At 32.4% G+C, this 9,072-nt stretch overlaps 1 protein-coding gene and 1 long non-coding RNA gene across 2 annotated transcripts in view; one reads left to right on the forward strand and one right to left on the reverse strand.

The window, feature by feature from the left end:
- The window catches only part of LOC111088193, a 19,477-nt gene that overhangs the window by 4,564 nt on the left and 5,841 nt on the right, over positions 1–9,072 (reverse strand). The window lies entirely within an intron of this gene.
- LOC106469074 overlaps positions 7,658–9,072 on the forward strand; it is a 14,196-nt gene continuing 12,781 nt past the window's right edge. Inside the window, exon 1 of the mRNA XM_022397480.1 lies at positions 7,658–7,737. The gene's annotated coding sequence lies outside the window, so the exon portion shown is untranslated. The remainder of the gene's footprint in view (positions 7,738–9,072) is intronic.

The following is a 9,072-nucleotide window of genomic DNA, read 5'->3' on the forward strand; positions in this document are numbered from 1 at the left end:
TACTTTACCAGCCTACCAACAGGTGTGTCTACATAGTATACATCAGGTCACTACTGTTACGTCGTCCTACATTTGGGTTTACATCGTACATCAGGCACATTTTTGTTTTAAGTCGTAAGACACTGTGTTAGCTCTGAATTAGAAATATGTTCTAATTTTGTTGATCTTCTTCAGTTTGAACCCAACATTTTCTCATATACAGCTTACATGTGTCAATCATTTCCAAATCAAGAACCGCGCTACGTTATAGTTACATTTTTGTGTGTCTTGGGATTTTCAGCCAAACTCGGTTCATCGTGAAATCGATACCCAGATTCACTTCTACAAACCTTACTATAAACTCAGAGAGGAACTGAAGAACTGAGGCCTGTTTTCAGTGACCGTCTTATTAAGGTATATACACACCCACCCACATATATATAATAAGATACTTTTCTTTGGTTCATTTAGTTTTTATTTTTAGTTTAAAAAGTAACATAAAAGCTTTAAGAAATTGGAACAATCGCAAATATTTATTCCGTTTGTTAGATTTATTAAACTGTAACGTGAATCGCATGTAATGTCTAAGGATTCTTTTGTCCAAGCATTTAGTTCATGATTCTTTTATACCATTTTCACTACAATAAAAACAAATATATAAATAAATTAATGAAAATAAAATATCTCCAAGTGAAGTTTGAATGTGATGCAAATGTGTAACAGAATGTTGCCCATGTTTAATTAACACCATCTCGTTATTATGAGGCGGTGTTTTTGTTAACCTATTTTATTAATAATTATATGTTAATTTCTCAGTTTGCCGTACTGTAACGCTATATTGTTTGGTTTGTTTTGAATTTCGCGGAAATGGCAAGATCTGTTAGCCGTCCCTAATTTGGTTATGATAGCCGTCAACTCTTGAGCTATTCTTTTCCCAATGAATGGTTGGATTGACCATCAGATTATACCGTCCTCATATTCGGCAACGGGGATTCGAACTCTAGACCTGCAGAGTGCGAGTCAAGTGCCATAACCACTAGGCCTAAGTAGCGTCCAAATTTTTATAATTTCTATCTAGTAGTAGTAGTAGTACTAAAAGAGAATTTTATTCACGTCAGAGATTTGATAATGTTAATGAGTATATTTGTTTCGAAAATGTGTTACTAAGCTACACAAAGACTATCTACACCACCCGTCCCTCATAGTAATAGTCGAGAGGAATGGCAGCTAGTCAACAACACCCGCCGTACATTCTTGGAATACTGTAATTGAACAATGGAACTTCATCGTTATTCTTATGACACACGGTCCCAACGCTGAAGGCACGAGACACAAACCCTGGGATTCAGAGTCCGGCAGGCTAAACACTAGAGGGAGGAGGAGACAGTCGTAAATAAATAGAAATTTTCTGGAATCAATAAAACCATTTTAAAATATTATTTGACAGTTTCACACAATAACAAGTACTGTATTGTACATACAAAATATAAATCAAATTGTTTGATTTGTTCTACAAAATAGAAATAACACGACTGTTTCGTATAATAACCAGTATACACATATAGATCTATAAAAAGTTACTAACAACATTATGTATAAACTTTATCAACGAACTGTAGTCTCCTTTCACTTCGTCTGGCAAAGTCATCTGACTGCATGGGAAAAGACTAAATAAAAAATAATTACTGGAGGGGTCTATGCAACCCACCTCCTCCCGGTTCCGATGTCTATGATGATCTTACCTACTTGTCATTTGCATGGAATATGATAAGGTTTCCAGTAAATGACAAATGATTTAAAGTCGGATTGGCATTTGCAGAGTTTCAAGTGAAGCATTATATTTTACTACAGTAGCGAGCGATCCCTGGAATGCAATTTCGGCATCTGGTAAACGTTACAAAATTGATGTCAGAAACTATCACCAGAGGAACATTTTCGCTGATTGGTTGTTGTTAAGCGCAAAGCTACATAATAAGCTATTTGTGCTCTGTTCACCACAGGTATCGAAAACCAATTTTTAGCGAAGTTCGTCAAATATAATGCTACGGAATCTGTGTCTCTCTGACTTCGTCAACTAGAAAATTACATAATAACAAAACATAATCGGGGCAGAAACACAAAACAATGAAATAAAATAAGGGTTACATTGGATGTATTGAATCGACAAGAGAGAGAAGTTTACAAAGAGACATTTATTGGTTTTCTCTCGCTAGTTCAGTGTGATCCCCTCCCCCCATAAGCTAAATAAAAAAGGAAGTTAAAACAATAGATCAAAATAGCCCCTAAAATGATAATAGAAGTTAGACTTTTTGGAAGCAAAACAAGTTCCTGAAATAAAACACTGTTAAAACTTTTAGAATCTTAATCAAAATAATTTGCACAAAATCTGCCTAACAGAAATTAGCCTGGCTTTATATATATTAAAATATTAGAGCATCAACAAAACCAGGCTGCTCACGTCACGCACCTCGCATACGTTTCTTTCAGCAACTAGAATTCAGGAGTGGGAAAATTTTGGACTATTACACGATTGGCTGACAGAAAAGACAGCTAGTTGTCTGTTTACAAGTGAAGTCGTAGCTATTTTATCAGTAAGAAAATACATCTAATGACCAAATAAACGAAGATTAAATGGGCAGTAACTGGCTAGTTCAGAGTGACACTTGAAGGGAAAATCTAGGAAGACTTTTTTTTTTATCTTCAGGGTCGTCATTTTCACCAGAGCTACAGTTAGTCTTTGTTTGTTCATCATGATGACTCTGCCTAAATCATCTATAATAGAATACGCTTAATGACTACTTAGTGGACCCTAATCTTTTGTTGAGCTACAGTAAGGAAGAGTTGATTTTCTTACTTAAGAGAATCGCTGCGTTTAAATTAGAGGAGACTTAAAACTAAAACTAAGATGACAACAATAACAATAAATAGATAAACACAAAGAGTTACGAAATAACTTTTATAAATTACGAAATATATAGATCAATATATAGTTGCCCCCTGATCTACTTATCTGCCACCTCCCGGTGGGTATGGTTATTTATTTTCTATATTAATATTAAGTATATTCTGGGTACATTTTGTTCTTGTTAAATAAATTCTGGCTATGTTTCAGTCTCTCTGTTAACTAAATTCTAGGACAAAATGAAACGTTTAAGGTACCGGCCATTTCTGTTGAAATTTCTCCTGATGTAACTCATTGTGGTACAGGGTGCTATCATATGTTTACTACTCCGTTAGTTTATACATAACTTTCTCGAAATTGCTGGTTTGTTTCATTTCTAGGTAAAAAAACGCTCCGTACGCGCATACTGTGTGTAAAAAATGCGGCGTCTTTGGTATTACTGACGAAATAATAGCTTTTTTATATATTCGTAACTTAATGTAGATAGTTGTTTTATAAAGAAAATGTTATCTTTGATCCTCAGCCTTCTTGACTCGCCATTCAATCCATAACTCGAGTGAAAGGAATGAATTTAACAATAAAAATAAATCGTATTTTCACTAATATGATTACTCAATAGTCTGCGCTGTAGGATTGAACTCGTGGATGATTTGAAGTGATTTTCAACATAATTTATTCTCCAACGTTCCGCGAGGCCGTTGCTTCGTTTTGCCTGAAGCTGCAGTACGATTAATGATTGCAATTAAATCTTTTAAAATCTCCATTGGCAGAAATATATATTTAAAACTACCTTTAATCATTTCTACGTGCAGCCGAAGTTCGTGATATTAATCAAGATCATAAAAGCGCTATATTAATATATTTAAGTTGTCGTGTTTTTTTTTGTTTTTTTCTAAAAGGACTAGAAATAAATATAAAAGATAAGCCAAGTAAATAAATGAAACACTTCTTGTGATCGACAGAATATTTCACTCCGTGTCCTCAATTTTCAAATTGATGCTCAATCTGAGGAACAAAATGTTATCTTCAGTTGGCAAGGCAAGAGTACGGAAATAATAATAATAGTAAAATGACCGTGTAATTAGTTTAAAGTTATAGTGATGTGGTGACGTAATGCATCATTTCCTGATTTGCACATGATTATACATTATGAATTAGAATACGTGTGAATACAGTAAATCCAGAAAAGTAATTAAGAGGGCTATAATTTATCTAGTCATAAATTCACGAAGTTTCGTTTATTATCATTTCATAGAACGTCGGAGTATGTCCCCAAAAAATAACATATTGACGAACCCATTCTCTAAACTAGTGCCATCTATTGACGACTTAGTAAATTAAAATGCTGGCTTATTATAATAAAATTTTACGAGCATTATTCCCCTCCTTTAACTATATGTTAAATGCAACGCGCTAAATATAAAACATATTTGAAACCATATACAAAAAAAAATGTATCTCGTAATAATGGAAAACTGTGATGATGATGTCATCAATAATATCTGTATTTTAATATATCCCGAAAACATTTACTGCATGATAAAAAATAAAAACCTGTTACGTCAAAATACGACAGTAATATTGTTTAAATTAATATTCACATTGATACTTGTATTCCTCTATTATTATAAATTATTCATGTTCTTATCACAGCAGCTTATAGTAGATATTGAATACAGATAAGCCATTTAAAGCTAGCTCACCAGTGGCACAGCGATATGTCTACGGACTTCTACTACTAGAAATTGATAAGGAAAGCACAGGTAGCTCTTTGTTTGTTTTTGTGCTTAATAACAACAATTCAGGCCCAGCATGGCCAGGTGGTTAGGACACTCGACTAGCAATCTGAGGGTCGCGGGTTTGAATCCCCGTCACACCAAACATGCTCGCCCTTTCAGCCGTGGGGGCGTTATAATGTGACGGTTAATCACACTATTCGTTGGTAAAAGAGTAGCCCAAGAGTTGGCGGTGGGTGGTGATGACTAACTGCTTTCCCTCTAGTCTTACACTGCTAAATTAGGAACGGCTAGCGCAGATAGCTCTCGTGTAGCTTTGCGCGAAATTCAAAACAAACAACAATTTAAAACTGAAATATTATGAACGAAATGTTGATTTTTTATAAATAGCTGAATTAGTTATGCTGTGACCATGACCTGAATAATTCTACAATTGCTTATAATTCTTATTTTCTCAAATATTTACTTTTAATTGTTTTACAGAAACCGGGTAACTTACTTTTATTATCAAAATCAAGTCAAGTGCTGATGTGTTTTTGTTTGTTTACTAAATTTCTCTTAATTTGTCCATTGTGTGTAAATATAGCATTTCAGATTTATTTTTTGTTTACTTGTTTACAAGGCAGAGACGTACTGGAGACGAAAAATAGTTCTGAAATGCTATTCATATTTCCCACAGTTTTGATTTTCAGCCTCAATGGAAAAATAAAATGGAAAGTAAAAAAAAACTGTAGTTAATTTTAGGCCTATTTGTTTTCCAATATTTCGCTAGCTTCCGGTGTTTCTACTGCAAAATTTTGTTTTCTTCTTAGAGCATGAAACTAATTGATTCTTTCAAACTCTGCTGCCTTAAATAGCTATTCAGTAAATTACAGAAATACCGTTAGTAATTTATTTCTTAAAGTGAAAATAGCGCTCTCTTTAACCATTGGCTGTTTGGGCTATTTTTTGTTTTTATTCTCCAGAAATTAATATTTTCAAATCGGAATTAAGAAGACAACAAAAAGAAAAACACGAAAGGTTAAAAAAGGTTGCTATAGTTGTAAAATAAAAAAATTCTATAATCTCTGAAAGTCAGTGTTTATTCTTTAAGTGATTGATCAAAATCACATTCAGATTTATTTTACCACAGTGTGTGTGCTTTTTTTATTTTATTGTTGATAAGATTATAATTTTCTATTTATCATAGATTATTGTAAAGCTACACAATGGGTTATCTGCCCTTTGTCCACAATAGGGAATCGAATGCCAGGTTTTAGCACTGTATGTCTGTAAATACGCCGCTAAGCCTGTTTTAGCACTGTATGTCTGTAAATACGCCGCTAAGCCTCTTTTAGCACTGTATGTCTGTAAATACGCCGCTAAGCCTCTTTTAGCACTGTATGTCTGTAAATACGCCGCTAAGCCTCTTTTATATTGACAGCCTTTTATACATTATGATAAATTGCGTGATTATAAGAAGACACGAGTGAATAAGGTCACAAAGCTGTGATTTATCACAATGTAGTAGTGGGCAACCTTTGCTTAATGATATAGGAATGAGGGTGGGCATACTTAAAAATAAACCAATTGTGTGAACCCTTACACAAACACCTTAAATTTAGTATAAAAAAATAATCAGACTTAAGGAATGAGGGTGGGCAAACTTAATAATAAACCAGTTGTGTGAACCCTTACACAAACACCTTAAATTTAGTATAAAAAAATAATCAGATTTAAGGTTTCAAACTTACGTACTATCAAGTAGTTACACAACTTTCGGGCAGCGTAGTAAATCATAAATTATATTAACCAAAGTTATGAAATATATGGAATATTATTCTTATTTTTTACGTTTTATTTCATTAAATGCAACTCGTAACCATAAATAAGAATATTTCTATTAAAAAACATATGTTGTAGCTTTTGTATTTTAGATCTAGGTATTTATGTAATGAAAAAAATTGCATTCTCCATCGTTGTAAAGTAAGCTCAGTTAAAACTGATCACTCATAAAGCAATGAAATACGTTCACCGAATAACGGAAAATCTGACAACATATCTATTACACAGCAGTACTGAATTTCTATAAATAACTGAGTTCATAAGAACGGAATGAAGAGACTGGATACAATGTAAAGTACAAAGAACAGTCTCTATTATAAAACAAATACTGTTTGTGTACTTGTTTAGACGCTGTATTCGCACTTTTACTGGACCAAAGGTAACTTCCTTCCAACTAACTAGGCCGAGATTATCTGCCAACTGTTTAAATCTAACAAGTAATGTTGGATTTACCCAGATCAAATAGCACTATTCACGTCATTCTCATTCAAACATAAAAGAGGCTGTAATCTCGAGATATTACAAGACCTATCACTGAAGGATATTGCTTTCTACATTCATGCACAACGTACAGTATTACAACCATACGTCAATGGTCAGAACAGATGTTATCTCCAGAGAATAACAAAGGCAAATATAATGAATTTAGTTTAATATTCATGACAAAGCGTTATTTCAAACAGCATATGCACATAATAACTGATTAATTCCAAAATAAGAGGGAATCCTCAATAGCCGCGGCACATGATATTCTTTTAGGCAGGATTAGAGTAAATTAATCTATGAGACCATGGGCGTGGTCAAATACATCAATCGAAATAGTTTGACCTCCTGAGTCCAAAACTATAATTACATCTCAAATTTATCAAGAGATGAAGGAACTATGAGCTAAAAGTTTGTACTTGAAAAAAAAAAAGAAAGAAACTCAGAGCCATTCTATGAGCTGCTATGCTGCGGCTAAAAATAATATATTAAGATAAAAAACGCTTTGTATTTATATACTACATAAGATCACTAAAATAGTCAAACCACAAGTAAGGAAGCAAGTCTGTTTTAGAAAAGAGAACGTTCCTTTATTAAAATATATTTCATATGTGCTAGCTCAAACAATATAAAAAGAACTCTTAATACACCTTTGAAATGTGTGCTAAAAAATATATACGCTTTATATTTTATTAGTTTTACTAATCTAGATGGCGCAATTATCACACGTATTTTGATGACGCAAGAGTTGTTTACTAATTTAATGTGACAAGGGACAGAGATCTTGACAAGGTCGTAATTTGTAGTGTTCTGGTATGATCATTATGCTTTGTAAATTTCACACGTTTGTCTATTTATTTTTATGGAATCAACTTTTATTTCTTTCAGTAGAGTATAAGTGGTACTAATAATTAGTTTCTGACTCAGGCCTAGTTTTCTTTTATCTGTGTACTTTAGTATAAGTATAACAATTACGTAACAACTACTTCTATATCGTAAAAAAAGTAACCATTATTAATATTATATATTAAAGTTCAGGGCTTAAGCCTAATTTACTTAGAAGTTTGATGTGATACCCAGGCCTAATACTTCATATTCTGTTATTATGCCACAACAGCAAACCTTTGCATAAACAGGTCAGTTTGTGTTGGTATGTAAGTAACAGATATGGTGATTGAGTAATCAGTACTACAGAAAAAATATTTTTTTCTTGAAAGGCTTTGTATCATACTAAAAAATAATGTTTATCATTAAATATTCATCTTTTTATATTAACACACAAACGTATGTATAGTTTCATTAATTTTTTTTTTTGCTTTTTAATTTTATGAATGTGATTCTTTTCTTTTTTTCTTAATATAATACAAAGCTTTGTCGTGCAATAAAATAAAATCGTTCTGCAGTACTAATTACTCAGTCACCATCTCTGTAACTTGCATATCAATATAAACTGACTGGTTTATGCAAAGGTTTGTCTTCTTGGCATATTAACAATATATAAAGTAAACTAAATAATGAAATATAAATATATTTCATCTGTTTTACAACAAGAATAACAGTGTAAACTGAGGTGGTCAGTTGTTGTTTTGTTACGTCCATCTGGTAATTTCTTTTAAACAGCACTTCTAGCACAGAGTTGTTTAAATAGAATTTTCTTGTCCTCATCACTTACACTGTCATTTAAACTATCTGAAGTTTTCTTTGTAGCTGTCAATTTTTATTACTACAAGTTTTATTCATTATAATAAATAATTAAAAACAACGTTTACTATTTACACATTTAAAACTTTATTTAAGCCGTACGGCTTCCACATTAAAACAACGCTATACAAGTATTAGTTTTGTGAAGATGACGTAGAAACTAATACTTGTATAGTGTTGTTTTAAAGTGAAAGCCGTACGGCTTAAATAAAGTTTTAAATGTGTAAATAGTAAACGTTGTTTTTAATTATTTAAATATTACACAAATACCGGTAATTCATATTTCTTTGTCTACTGATTAATCCAGAAGAATAAATTAGTAGCATCAATGATATTTACTGTACAAATACTGTACTTCAGACAATCTACATCATGTATTTTATATGGTAATACATCTCTAGTGTGTTACAAATCCTGTACTTCAGACAATCTACATCATGTATTTTA

The sequence above is a fragment of the Limulus polyphemus genome, unplaced genomic scaffold (genome assembly GCF_000517525.1).
Source record: "Limulus polyphemus unplaced genomic scaffold, Limulus_polyphemus-2.1.2 Scaffold3288, whole genome shotgun sequence".
Lineage (NCBI taxonomy): Eukaryota > Metazoa > Arthropoda > Merostomata > Xiphosura > Limulidae > Limulus > Limulus polyphemus.